We start from the raw sequence: 14,876 nt of genomic DNA, 5'->3' as shown, positions 1-14,876 counted from the left end.
AGATGAATCAGACTTTTCTAATTTAATTGTACCAAAGTACGAATTAATGAAAATACGTTTTTTATTTAAGAATAGGATAAAGAAGGCGCTGATGAGATTTGAACTCAGGATCACCTGTTTACTAGACAGGCGCATTAACCAGCTAAGCCACAGTACCCTCTTTAAGATGCTTTAAGGGACAGTTTGCCTTATAGTTTTCAAGAAAATCCTGAGTTTTTCACTTTCATAATCTTCACTAAGTTCATACAATGCTATACTCAATCACTTTAGATGAGAACACTCATCTCATTCATAAACACGTCATTAATATACTGCTTACCATATTCATAGAATTTTGAATTATGCCTTGTTCAAGAATGCATTACTTGAATTCAACTCCAGAATGATCTTTTATCTCTAGTTTGCTCTTTGTCATTGTCTTTTCCTTATTTCATTCAAGGCATTACTTTAAAAATCTTCACAAAACCACTTTTTTAAATTTCAATTTAAAGATGAACCATTCTAAAGGTCACAGAACAAGACTTTTCTTTTTAAATAGTATTCAACATTTGCGTGATGAAAATGATTCTTACATGTAGGGAGCCAATAATAAAGTGCAGTTGAGATTGGAACTCAGGATTTCCTGTTTACGAGACAGGCACTTCAACCACTTAGCCACAGCACCTACTGTGGTAACAATGAAGGAATCATTAATTTAATATTGGCGATCGAATTCGGTGCCTGCAATAAAGATTCTTTATATGTATTCCATTGTTATAAAAGAAAGGATTCCTAATCTCTACACAAGAATAACTATATGGTATTAAAAAAAACTATTTTTAAACTCAATTCCCTTTATTGAATAGTTACAAATAATTGTTTTACATAAAAACATCAATATTGCTCAAATTTAGGGTAATATTTCAACTGTGACTTCCTCATTGATATACCTTTTTCATTTTGCGATCACAGTATTGCTACTATAATCATGAGAACACTTTAATTTTTTATTAGGTTTAAGATGATCTGTTCAACAGAAAGATGAATCAGACTTTTCTAATTTAATTGTATCAAAGTACGACTTAATGAAAATAATTTTTTATTTAAGAATAAGAAAATGAAGGCGCTGCTGAGCTTTGAACTCAGGATCTGCTGTCTACTAGACAGGCGCTTTAACCAACTAAGCCACAGCACCCTCTTGAAAATGCTTAAAGGGACAGTTTGCCTTATAGTTTTCAAGAAAATCCTGAGTTTTTCTCTTTCATAATCTTTTCTAAGTTCATACACTGCTCTACTCAATCACTTTAGATGAGAACACTCATCTTATTCATAAACACCTCATTAATATACTGCTTACCATATTCATAGAATTTTGAATTATGCCTTGTTCAAGAATGCATTACTTGAATTCAACTCCAGAATGATCTTTTATCTCTATTTTGCTCTTTGTCATTGTCTTTTCCCTTTTTTCATTCAAGGCATTACTTGAAAAATCTTCACAATACCACTTTTTTTATTTCAATTTAATATGAACCATTCTAAAGGTCACAGAACAAGACTTTCCTTTTTAAATAGTATTCAACATTTGCGTGATGAAAATTATTCTTACATGTAAGGAGCCAATAATAAGGTGCTGCTGAAATTTGAACTCAGGATTTTCTGTTTACGAGACAGGCACTTTAACCACTTAGCCACAGCACCTAGTGTAGTAACAATGAAGGAATCATTAATTTAGTATTGGCGATCGAATTCGGTGCCTGCAATAAAGATTCTTTATATGTATTCCAATGTTATAAAAGAAAGGATTCCTAATCTCTAAACAAGAATAACTATGTGGTATTAAAAAAAACTCTTTTTAAACTCAATTCCCTATATTGAATAGTTACAAATAATTGTTTTACATAAACAAATCAATATTGCTCAAATTTAGGGTTATATTTAATCTGTGACTTCTTCATTGAGATACCATTTTCATTTTGCAATCACAGTATTGCTACTATAATCATGAGAACACTCTGATTTTTTATCAGGTTTAAGATGATCTGTTAAACAGAAAGATGAATCAGACTTTTCTAATTTAATTGTATCAAAGTCCGACTTAATGAAAATTATTTTTTATTTAAGAATAAGAAAATGAAGGCGCTGCTGAGATTTGAACTCAGGATCTCCTGTTTACTAGACAGGCGCTTTAACCAACTAAGCCACAGCACCCTCTTGAAAATGCTTAAAGGGACAGTTTGCCTTATAGTTTTCAAGAAAATCCTGAGTTTTTCTCTTTCATAATCTTTTCTAAGTTCATACAATGCTCTACTCAATCACTTTAGATGAGAACAGTCATCTCATTCATAAACACATCATTAATATACTGCTTACCATATTCATAGAATTTTAAATTATGCCTTGTTCAAGAATGCATTACTTGAATTCAACTCCAGAATGATCTTTTATCTCTATTTTGCTCTTTGTCATTGTCTTTTTCCTTTTTCATTCAAGGCATTACTTTAAAAATCTTCACAATACCACATTTTTTCTTTCAATTTAAGATGAACCATTCTAAAGGTCACAGAACTTTTCTTTTTAAATAGTATTCAACATTTGTGTGATGAAAAATATTCTTACATGTAATGAGCCAATAATAAGGTGCTGCTGAGATTTGAACTCTGGATTTCCTGTTTACGAGACAGGGACTTTAACAACTTAGCCACAGCACCTACTGTAGTCACAACGAAGGAATCATTAATTTAGTATTGCCGATCGAATTCGGTGCCTGCATTAAAGATTCTTTATATGTATTCCAATGTTATAAAAGAAAGGATTCCTAATCTCTAAACAAAAATTACTATGTGGTATTAAAAAAAACTCTTTTTAAACTCAATTCCCTATATAGAATAGTTACAAATATTTGTTTTACATAAAAACATCAATATTGCTCAACTTTAGGGTTATATTTCATCTGTGATTTCCTCATTTATATACCATTTTCATTTTGAAATCACAGTATTGCTACTATAATCATGAGAACACTGATTATTTATCAGGTTTAAGATGATCTGTTCAACAGAAAGATGAATCAGACTTTTCTAATTTAATTGTACCAAAGTACGAATTAATGAAAATACGTTTTTTATTTAAGAATAGGATAAAGAAGGCGCTGATGAGATTTGAACTCAGGATCACCTGTTTACTAGACAGGCGCATTAACCAGCTAAGCCACAGTACCCTCTTTAAGATGCTTTAAGGGACAGTTTGCCTTATAGTTTTCAAGAAAATCCTGAGTTTTTCACTTTCATAATCTTCACTAAGTTCATACAATGCTATACTCAATCACTTTAGATGAGAACACTCATCTCATTCATAAACACGTCATTAATATACTGCTTACCATATTCATAGAATTTTGAATTATGCCTTGTTCAAGAATGCATTACTTGAATTCAACTCCAGAATGATCTTTTATCTCTAGTTTGCTCTTTGTCATTGTCTTTTCCTTATTTCATTCAAGGCATTACTTTAAAAATCTTCACAAAACCACTTTTTTAAATTTCAATTTAAAGATGAACCATTCTAAAGGTCACAGAACAAGACTTTTCTTTTTAAATAGTATTCAACATTTGCGTGATGAAAATGATTCTTACATGTAGGGAGCCAATAATAAAGTGCTGTTGAGATTGGAACTCAGGATTTCCTGTTTACGAGACAGGCACTTCAACCACTTAGCCACAGCACCTACTGTGGTAACAATGAAGGAATCATTAATTTAATATTGGCGATCGAATTCGGTGCCTGCAATAAAGATTCTTTATATGTATTCCATTGTTATAAAAGAAAGGATTCCTAATCTCTAAACAAGAATAACTATATGGTATTAAAAAAAACTATTTTTAAACTCAATTCCCTTTATTGAATAGTTACAAATAATTGTTTTACATAAAAACATCAATATTGCTCAAATTTAGGGTAATATTTCAACTGTGACTTCCTCATTGATATACCTTTTTCATTTTGCGATCACAGTATTGCTACTATAATCATGAGAACACTTTAATTTTTTATTAGGTTTAAGATGATCTGTTCAACAGAAAGATGAATCAGACTTTTCTAATTTAATTGTATCAAAGTACGACTTAATGAAAATAATTTTTTATTTAAGAATAAGCAAATGAAGGCGCTGCTGAGCTTTGAACTCAGGATCTGCTGTCTACTAGACAGGCGCTTTAACCAACTAAGCCACAGCACCCTCTTGAAAATGCTTAAAGGGACAGTTTGCCTTATAGTTTTCAAGAAAATCCTGAGTTTTTCTCTTTCATAATCTTTTCTAAGTTCATACACTGCTCTACTCAATCACTTTAGATGAGAACACTCATCTTATTCATAAACACCTCATTAATATACTGCTTACCATATTCATAGAATTTTGAATTATGCCTTGTTCAAGAATGCATTACTTGAATTCAACTCCAGAATGATCTTTTATCTCTATTTTGCTCTTTGTCATTGTCTTTTCCCTTTTTTCATTCAAGGCATTACTTGAAAAATCTTCACAATACCACTTTTTTTATTTCAATTTAATATGAACCATTCTAAAGGTCACAGAACAAGACTTTCCTTTTTAAATAGTATTCAACATTTGCGTGATGAAAATTATTCTTACATGTAAGGAGCCAATAATAAGGTGCTGCTGAAATTTGAACTCAGGATTTTCTGTTTACGAGACAGGCACTTTAACCACTTAGCCACAGCACCTAGTGTAGTAACAATGAAGGAATCATTAATTTAGTATTGGCGATCGAATTCGGTGCCTGCAATAAAGATTCTTTATATGTATTCCAATGTTATAAAAGAAAGGATTCCTAATCTCTAAACAAGAATAACTATGTGGTATTAAAAAAAACTCTTTTTAAACTCAATTCCCTATATTGAATAGTTACAAATAATTGTTTTACATAAACAAATCAATATTGCTCAAATTTAGGGTAATATTTAATCTGTGACTTCTTCATTGATATACCATTTTCATTTTGCAATCACAGTATTGCTACTATAATCATGAGAACACTCTGATTTTTTATCAGGTTTAAGATGATCTGTTAAACAGAAAGATGAATCAGACTTTTCTAATTTAATTGTATCAAAGTCCGACTTAATGAAAATTATTTTTTATTCAAGAATAAGAAAATGAAGGCACTTCTGAGATTTGAGCTCATGATCTCCTGTTTACTAGACAGGCGCTTTAACCAACTAAGCCACAGCACCCTCTTGAAAATGCTTAAAGGGACAGTTTGCCTTATAGTTTTCAAGAAAATCCTGAGTTTTTCTCTTTCATAATCTTTTCTAAGTTCATACACTGCTCTACTCAATCACTTTAGATGAGAACACTCATCTTATTCATAAACACCTCATTAATATACTGCTTACCATATTCATAGAATTTTGAATTATGCCTTGTTCAAGAATGCATTACTTGAATTCAACTCCAGAATGATCTTTTATCTCTATTTTGCTCTTTGTCATTGTCTTTTCCCTTTTTTCATTCAAGGCATTACTTGAAAAATCTTCACAATACCACTTTTTTTATTTCAATTTAATATGAACCATTCTAAAGGTCACAGAACAAGACTTTTCTTTTTAAATAGTATTCAACATTTGCGTGATGAAAATTATTCTTACATGTAAGGAGCCAATAATAAGGTGCTGCTGAAATTTGAACTCAGGATTTCCTGTTTACGAGACAGGTACTTTAACCACTTAGCCACAGCACCTAGTGTAGTAACAATGAAGGAATCATTAATTTAGTATTGGCGATCGAATTCGGTGCCTGCAATAAAGATTCTTTATATGTATTCCAATGTTATAAAAGAAAGGATTCCTAATCTCTAAACAAGAATAACTATGTGGTATTAAAAAAAACTCTTTTTAAACTCAATTCCCTATATTGAATAGTTACAAATAATTGTTTTACATAAACATATCAATATTGCTCAAATTTAGGGTTATATTTAATCTGTGACTTCCTCATTGATATACAATTTTCATTTTGTGATCACAGTATTGCTACTATAATCATGAGAACACTTTTATTTTTTATTAGGTTTAAGATGATCTGCTCAACAGAAAGATGAATCAGACTTTTCTAATTTAATTGTATCAAAGTAGGACTTAATGAAAATAATTTTTTATTTAAGAATAAGAAAATGAAGGCGCTGCTGAGATTTGAACTCAGGATCTCCTGTTTACTAGACAGGTGCTTTAACCAGCTAAGCCACAGCACCCTCTTGAAAATACCATAAGGGACAGTTTGCCTTATAGTTTTCAAGAAAATCCTGAGTTTTTCTCTTTCATAATCTTTTCTAAGTTCATACAATGCTCTACTCAATCACTTTAGATGAGAACACTCATCTTATTCATAAACACCTCATTAATATACTGCTTACCATATTCATAAAATTTTGAATTATGCCTTGTTCAAGAATGCATTACTTGAATTCAACTCCAGAATGATCTTTTATCTCTATTTTGCTCTTTGTCATTGTCTTTTCCCTTTTTCATTCAAGGCATTACTTTAAAAATCTTCACAATACCACATTTTTTCTTTCAATTTAAGATGAACCATTCTAAAGGTCACAGAACTTTTCTTTTTAAATAGTATTCAACATTTGCGTGATGAAAAATATTCTTACATGTAATGAGCCAATAATAAGGTGCTGCTGAGATTTGAACTCTGGATTTCGTGTTTACGAGACAGGGACTTTAACAACTTAGCCACAGCACCTACTGTAGTAACAATGAAGGAATCATTAATTTAGTATTGCCGATCGAATTCGGTGCCTGCATTAAAGATTCTTTATATGTATTCCAATGTTATAAAAGAAAGGATTCCTAATCTCTAAACAAAAATTACTATGTGGTATTAAAAAAACTCTTTTTAAACTCAATTCCCTATATTGAATAGTTACAAATATTTGTTTTACATAAAAACAGCAATATTGCTCAACTTTAGGGTTATATTTCATCTGTGATTTCCTCATTTATATACCATTTTCATTTTGAAATCACAGTATTGCTACTATAATCATGAGAACACTGATTATTTATCAGGTTTAAGATGATCTGTTCAACAGAAAGATGAATCAGACTTTTCTAATTTAATTGTACCAAAGTACGAATTAATGAAAATACGTTTTTTATTTAAGAATAGGATAAAGAAGGCGCTGATGAGATTTGAACTCAGGATCACCTGTTTACTAGACAGGCGCATTAACCAGCTAAGCCACAGGACCCTCTTAAAAATGCTTTAAGTCACAGTTTGCCTTATAGTTTTCAAGAAAATGCTGAGTTTTTCACTTTCATAATCTTCACTAAGTTCATACAATGCTCTACTCAATCACTTTAGACGAGAGCACTCATCTTATTCATAAACACGTCATTAATATACTGCTTACTATATTCATAGAATTTTGAATTATGTCTTGTTCAAGAATGCATTACTTGAATTCAACTCCAGAATGATCTTTTATCTCTATTTTGCTCTTTGTCATTGTCTTTTCCCTTTTTCAATTAAGGCATTACTTTAAAAATCTTCACAATACCACTTTTTTTATTTCAATTTAAGATGAACCATTCTAAAGGTCACAGAACAAGACTTTTCTTTTTAAATAGTATTCAACATTTGCGTGATGAAAATTATTCTTACATGTAAGGAGCCAATAATAAGGTGCTGCTGAGATTTAAACTCAGGACTTCCTGTTTACGAGACAGGCACTTTAACCACTTAGCCACAGCACCTACTGTAGTAACAATTAAGGAATCATTAATTTAGTATTGGCGATCAAATTCGGTGCCTGCAATAAAGATTCTTTATATGTATTCCAATGTTATAAAAGAAAGGATTCCTAATCTCTAAACAAGAATAACTATGTTGTATTAAAAAAACTCTTTTTAAACTCAATTCCCTATATTGAATAGTTACAAATAATTGTTTTACATAAAAAAATCAATATTGCTCAAATTTAGTGATATATTTCATCTGTGACTTCCTCATTGATATACCATTTTCATTTTGCAATCACAGTATTGCTACTATAATCATGAGAACACTTTTATTTTTTATTAGGTTTAAGATGATCTGTTCAACAGAAAGATGAATCAGACTTTTCTAATTTAATTGTATCAAAGTACGACTTAATGAAAATAATTTTTTATTTAAGAATAAGAAAATGAAGCACTTCTGAGATTTGAGTTCAGGATCTCCTGTTTACTAGACAGGCGCTTTAACCAGCTAAGCCACAGTACCCTCTTGAAAATGCTTTAAGGGACAGTTTGCCTTATAGTTTTCAAGAAAATCCTGAGTTTTTCTCTTTCATAATCTTTTCTAAGTTCATACAATGCTCTACTCAATCACTTTAGATGAGAACACTCATCTTATTCATAAACACCTCATTAATATACTGCTTACCATATTCATAAAATTTTGAATTATGCCTTGTTCAAGAATGCATTACTTGAATTCAACTCCAGAATGATCTTTTATCTCTATTTTGCTCTTTGTCATTGTCTTTTCCCTTTTTCATTCAAGACATTACTTTAAAAATCTTCACAATACCACTTTTTTAAATTTCAATTTAAGATGAACCATTCTAAAGGTCACAGAACAAGACTTTTCTTTTTAAATAGTATTCAACATTTGCGTGATGAAAATGATTCTTACATGTAGGGAGCCAATAATAAAGTGCTGTTGAGATTTGAACTCAGGATTTCCTGTTTACGAGACAGGTACTTTAACCACTTAGCCACAGCACATAATGTAGTAACAATGAAGGAATCATTAATTTAATATTGGCGATCGAATCCGGTGCCTGCAATAAAGATTCTTTATATGTATTCCATTGTTATAAAAGAAAGGATTCCTAATCTCTAAACAAGAATAACTATATGGTATTAAAAAAAACTATTTTTAAACTCAATTCCCTTTATTGAATAGTTACAAATAATTGTTTTACATAAAAACATCAATATTGCTGAAATTTAGGGTAATATTTCAACTGTGACTTCCTCATTGATATACCTTTTTCATTTTGCGATCACAGTATTGCTACTATAATCATGAGAACACTTTTATTTTTTATTAGGTTTAAGATGATCTGTTCAACAGAAAGATGAATCAGACTTTTCTAATTTAATTGTATCAAAGTACGACTTAATGAAAATAATTTTTTATTTAAGAATAAGAAAATGAAGGCGCTGCTGAGATTTGAACTCAGGATCTGCTGTTTACTAGACAGGCGCTTTAACCAACTAAGCCACAGAACCCTCTTGAAAATGCTTAAAGGGACAGTTTGCCTTATAGTTTTCAAGAAAATCCTGAGTTTTTCTCTTTCATAATCTTTTCTAAGTTCATACAATGCTCTACTCAATCACTTTAGATGAGAACACATCTTATTCATAAACACCTCATTAATATTCTGCTTACCATATTCATAGAATTTTGAAATATGCCTTGTTCAAGATTGCATTACTTGAATTCAACTCCAGAATAATCTTTTATCTCTATTTTGCTCTTTGTCATTGTCTTTTCCTTTTTTCATTCAAGGCATTACTTTAAAAATCTTCACAATACCACTTTTTTTATTTCAATTTAATATGAACCATTCTAAAGGTCACAGAACAAGACTTTCCTTTTTAAATAGTATTCAACATTTGCGTGATGAAAATTATTCTTACAAGTAAGGAGCCAATAATAAGGTGCTGCTGAAATTCGAACTCAGGATTTCCTGTTTACGAGACAGGCACTTTAACCACTTAGCCACAGCACCTAGTGTAGTAACAATGAAGGAATCATTAATTTAGTATTGGCGATCGAATTCGGTGCCTGCAATAAAGATTCTTTATATGTATTCCAATGTTATAAAAGAAAGGATTCCTAATCTCTAAACAAGAATAACTATGTGGTATTAAAAAAAACTCTTTTTAAACTCAATTCCCTATATTGAATAGTTACAAATAATTGTTTTACATAAACAAATCAATATTGCTCAAATTTAGGGTAATATTTAATCTGTGACTTCTTCATTGATATACCATTTTCATTTTGCAATCACAGTATTGCTACTATAATCATGAGAACACTCTGATTTTTTATCAGGTTTAAGATGATCTGTTAAACAGAAAGATGAATCAGACTTTTCTAATTTAATTGTATCAAAGTCCGACTTAATGAAAATTATTTTTTATTCAAGAATAAGAAAATGAAGGCACTTCTGAGATTTGAGCTCATGATCTCCTGTTTACTAGACAGGCGCTTTAACCAACTAAGCCACAGCACCCTCTTGAAAATGCTTAAAGGGACAGTTTGCCTTATAGTTTTCAAGAAAATCCTGAGTTTTTCTCTTTCATAATCTTTTCTAAGTTCATACAATGCTCTACTCAATCACTTTAGATGAGAACACTCATCTTATTCATAAACACCTCATTAATATACTGCTTACCATATTCATAGAATTTTGAATTATGCCTTGTTCAAGAATGCATTACTTGAATTCAACTCCAGAATGATCTTTTATCTCTATTTTGCTCTTTGTCATTGTCTTTTCCTTTTTTCATTCAAGGCATTACTTTAAAAATCTTCACAATACCACTTTTTTTATTTCAATTTAATATGAACCATTCTAAAGGTCACAGAACAAGACTTTTCTTTTTAAATAGTATTCAACATTTGCGTGATGAAAATTATTCTTACATGTAAGGAGCCAATAATAAGGTACTGCTGAAATTTGAACTCAGGATTTCCTGTTTATGAGACAGGCACTTTAACCACTTAGCCACAGCACCTAGTGTAGTAATAATGAAGGAATCATTAATTTAGTATTGGCGATCGAATTCGGTGCCTGCAATAAAGATTCTTTATATGTATTCCAATGTTATAAAAGAAAGGATTCCTAATCTCTAAACAAGAATAACTATGTGTTATTAAAAAAAACTCTTTTTAAACTCAATTCCCTATATTGAATAGTTACAAATAATTGTTTTACATAAACAAATCAATATTGCTCAAATTTAGGGTTATATTTAATCTGTGACTTCTTCATTGAGATACCATTTTCATTTTGCAATCACAGTATTGCTACTATAATCATACGAACACTCTGATTTTTATCAGGTTTAAGATGATCTGTTAAACAGAAAGATGAATCAGACTTTTCTAATTTAATTGTATCAAAGTCCGACTTAATGAAAATTATTTTTTATTTAAGAATAAGAAAATGAAGGCACTTCTGAGATTTGAGCTCAGGATCTCCTGTTTACTAGACAGGCGCTTTAACCAGCTAAGCCACAGTACCCTCTTGAAAATGCTTTAAGGGACAGTTTGCCTTATAGTTTTCAAGAAAATCCTGAGTTTTTCTCTTTCATAATCTTTTCTAAGTTCATACAATGCTCTACTCAATCACTTTAGATGAGAACAGTCATCTCATTCATAAACACATCATTAATATACTGCTTACCATATTCATAAAATTTTAAATTATGCCTTGTTCAAGAATGCATTACTTGAATTCAACTCCAGAATGATCTTTTATCTCTATTTTGCTCTTTGTCATTGTCTTTTCCCTTTTTCATTCAAGGCATTACTTTAAAAATCTTCACAATACCACATTTTTTCTTTCAATTTAAGATGAACCATTCTAAAGGTCACAGAACTTTTCTTTTTAAATAGTATTCAACATTTGCGTGATGAAAAATATTCTTACATGTAATGAGCCAATAATAAGGTGCTGCTGAGATTTGAACTCTGGATTTCCTGTTTACGAGCCAGGGACTTTAACAACTTAGCCACAGCACCTACTGTAGTAACAATGAAGGAATCATTAATTTAGTATTGCCGATCGAATTCGGTGCCTGCATTAAAGATTCTTTATATGTATTCCAATGTTATAAAATAAAGGATTCCTAATCTCTAAACAAAAATTACTATGTGGTATTAAAAAAAACTCTTTTTAAACTCAATTCCCTATATTGAATAGTTACAAATATTTGTTTTACATAAAAACATCAATATTGCTCAACTTTAGGGTTATATTTCATCTGTGATTTCCTCATTTATATACCATTTTCATTTTGAAATCACAGTATTGCTACTATAATCATGAGAACACTGATTATTTATCAGGTTTAAGATGATCTGTTCAACAGAAAGATGAATCAGACTTTTCTAATTTAATTGTACCAAAGTACGAATTAATGAAAATACGTTTTTTATTTAAGAATAGGATAAAGAAGGCGCTGCTGAGATTTGAACTCAGGATCACCTGTTTACTAGACAGGCGCATTAACCAGCTAAGACACAGCACCCTCTTGAAAATGCTTTAAGTCACAGTTTGCCTTAAAGTTTTCAAGAAAATGCTGAGTTTTTCACTTTCATAATCTTCACTAAGTTCATACAATGCTCTACTCAATCACTTTAGATGAGAACACTCATCTTATTCATAAACACCTCATTAATATATTGCTTACTATATTCATAAAATTTAGAATTATGTCTTGTTCAAGAATGCATTACTTGAATTCAACTCCAGAATGATCTTTTATCTCTATTTTGCTCTTTGTCATTGTCTTTTCCCTTTTTCAATTAAGGCATTACTTTAAAAATCTTCACAATACCACGTTTTTTATATCAAATTAAGATGAACCATTCTAAAGGTCACAGAAACAGACTATTCTTTTTAGATAGTATTCAACATTTGCGTGATGAATATTATTCTTCCATGTAAGGAGCCAGTAATAAGGAGCTTCTGAGATTTGAAGTCAGGATTTCCTGTTTTCGAGACAGGCACTTCAACCACTTAGCCACAGCACCTACTGTTGTTGTAATGAAGGAATCATTAATTTTAGTATTAGCGATCGAATTCGGTGCCTGCAATAAAGATTTTTTATATGTATTCCAATGTTAAAAAAGAAAGGATTCCTAATCTCATAACAAGAATAACTATGTGGTATTAAACAAAAACTCTTATTAAACTCAATTCCCTATATTGAATAGTTACAAATAATTGTTTTACATAAAAACATCAATATTGCTCAAATTTTTTTTTTCAATTTAAGATGAACCATTCAAAAGGTCACAGAACAAGACTTTTCTTTTTACATAGTATTCAACATTTGCGTGATGAAAATTATTCTTCCATGTACTCAAGCCATTAAAAAGGTGCTGCTGAGATTTGAACTCAGGATTTCCTGTTTACGTGACAGGCACTTTAACCACTTAGCCGCAGCAACTACTGTAGTAGCAATTAAGGAATTGTTAATTTAGTATTGGCGATCGAATTCGGTGCCTGCAATAAAGACTTTTTATATGTATTCCAATGTTAAAAAAGAAAGGATTCATAATCTCTAAACATGAATAACTATGTGGTACTAAAAAAAACTATTTTTAAACTCAATTCCCTATATTCAATAGTTACAAATAATTGTTTTACATAAAAACATCAATATTGCTCAAATTTAGGGTAATATTTCAACTGTGACTTCCTCATTGATATACCTTTTTCATTTTGCGATCACAGTATTGCTACTATAGTCATGAGAACACTTTTATTTTTTATTAGGTTTAAGATGATCTGTTCAACAGAAAGATGAATCAGACTTTTCTAATTTAATTGTATCAAAGTACGACTTAATGAAAATAATTTTTTATTTAAGAATAAGAAAATGAAGGCGCTGCTGAGATTTGAACTCAGGATCTCCTGTTTATTAGACAGGCGCTTTAACCAGCTAAGCCACAGGACCCTCTCGAAAATGCTTAAAGGGACAGTTTGCCTTATAGTTTTCAAGAAAATCCTGAGTTTTTCTCTTTCATAATCTTTTCTAAGTTCATACAATGCTCTACTCAATGACTTTAGATGAGAACACTCATCTTATTCATAAACACGTCATTAATATACTGCTTACCCTATTCATAGAATTTTGAATTATGCCTTGTTCAAGAATGCATTACTTGAATTCAACTCCAGAATGATCTTTTATCTCTATTTTGCTCTTTGTCATTGTCTTTTCCCTTTTTCATTCAAGGCATTACTTTAAAAATCTCAGAATACCACTTTTTTTATTTCAATTTAAGATGAACCATTCTAAAGGTCACAGAACAAGACTTTTCTTTTTAAATAGTATTCAACATTTGCGTGATGAAAATTATTCTTACATGTAAGGAGCCAATAATAAGGTGCTGCTGAGATTTAAACTCAGGACTTCCTGTTTACGAGACAGGCACTTTAACCACTTAGCCACAGCACCTACTGTAGTAACAATTAAGGAATCATTAATTTAGTATTGGCGATCAAATTCGGTGCCTGCAATAAAGATTCTTTATATTCATTCCAATGTTATAAAAGAAAGGATTCCTAATCTCTAAACAAGAATAACTATGTTGTATTAAAAAAACTCTTTTTAAACTCAATTCCCTATATTGAATAGTTACAAATAATTGTTTTACATAAAAAAATCAATATTGCTCAAATGTAGTGATATATTTCATCTGTGACTTCCTCATTGATATACCATTTTCATTTTGCAATCACAGTATTGCTACTATAATCATGAGAACACTTTTATTTTTTATTAGGTTTAAGATGATCTGTTCAACAGAAAGATGAATCAGACTTTTCTAATTTATTTGTATCAAAGTACGACTTAATGAAAATAATGTTTTATTTAAGAATAAGAAAATGAAGGCGCTGCTGAGATTTTAACTCAGGATCTCCTGTTTACTAGACATGCGCTTTAACCAGCTAAGCCACAGCACCCTCTTGAAAATACTTAAAGGGACAGTTTGCCTTATAGTTTTCAAGAAAATCCTGAGTTTTTCTCTTTCATAATCTTTTCTAAGTTCATACAATGCTCTACTCAATCAC

The 14,876-nt window shown here is 30.5% G+C and overlaps 5 non-coding genes across 5 annotated transcripts; all 5 read right to left on the bottom strand.

Moving 5' to 3' along the window:
* Positions 1–2,116: 2,116 nt before the first annotated feature.
* TRNAT-AGU (transfer RNA threonine (anticodon AGU)) lies at positions 2,117–2,190 on the bottom strand. The gene has a single exon. It is a non-coding gene; the product is annotated as a tRNA-Thr (tRNA).
* A 3,984-nt stretch (positions 2,191–6,174) lies between these two features.
* On the bottom strand, positions 6,175–6,248 carry TRNAT-AGU (transfer RNA threonine (anticodon AGU)). Its single transcript has one exon. It is a non-coding gene; the product is annotated as a tRNA-Thr (tRNA).
* Positions 6,249–7,688: 1,440 nt separating this feature from the next.
* On the bottom strand, positions 7,689–7,761 carry TRNAT-CGU (transfer RNA threonine (anticodon CGU)). Its single transcript has one exon. It is a non-coding gene; the product is annotated as a tRNA-Thr (tRNA).
* Positions 7,762–9,715: 1,954 nt separating this feature from the next.
* On the bottom strand, positions 9,716–9,788 carry TRNAT-CGU (transfer RNA threonine (anticodon CGU)). Its single transcript has one exon. It is a non-coding gene; the product is annotated as a tRNA-Thr (tRNA).
* Positions 9,789–14,186: 4,398 nt separating this feature from the next.
* Positions 14,187–14,259, bottom strand: TRNAT-CGU (transfer RNA threonine (anticodon CGU)). The gene has a single exon. It is a non-coding gene; the product is annotated as a tRNA-Thr (tRNA).
* Between the last annotated feature and the right edge of the window lie 617 nt (positions 14,260–14,876).

This window comes from Triturus cristatus, chromosome 12 (assembly GCF_964204655.1).
Source record: "Triturus cristatus chromosome 12, aTriCri1.1, whole genome shotgun sequence".
NCBI classification, from domain to species: Eukaryota; Metazoa; Chordata; class Amphibia; order Caudata; family Salamandridae; genus Triturus; species Triturus cristatus.
Note: the sequence above shows the minus strand (reverse complement) of the source record. Positions and strands in the feature narration are given on the sequence as shown.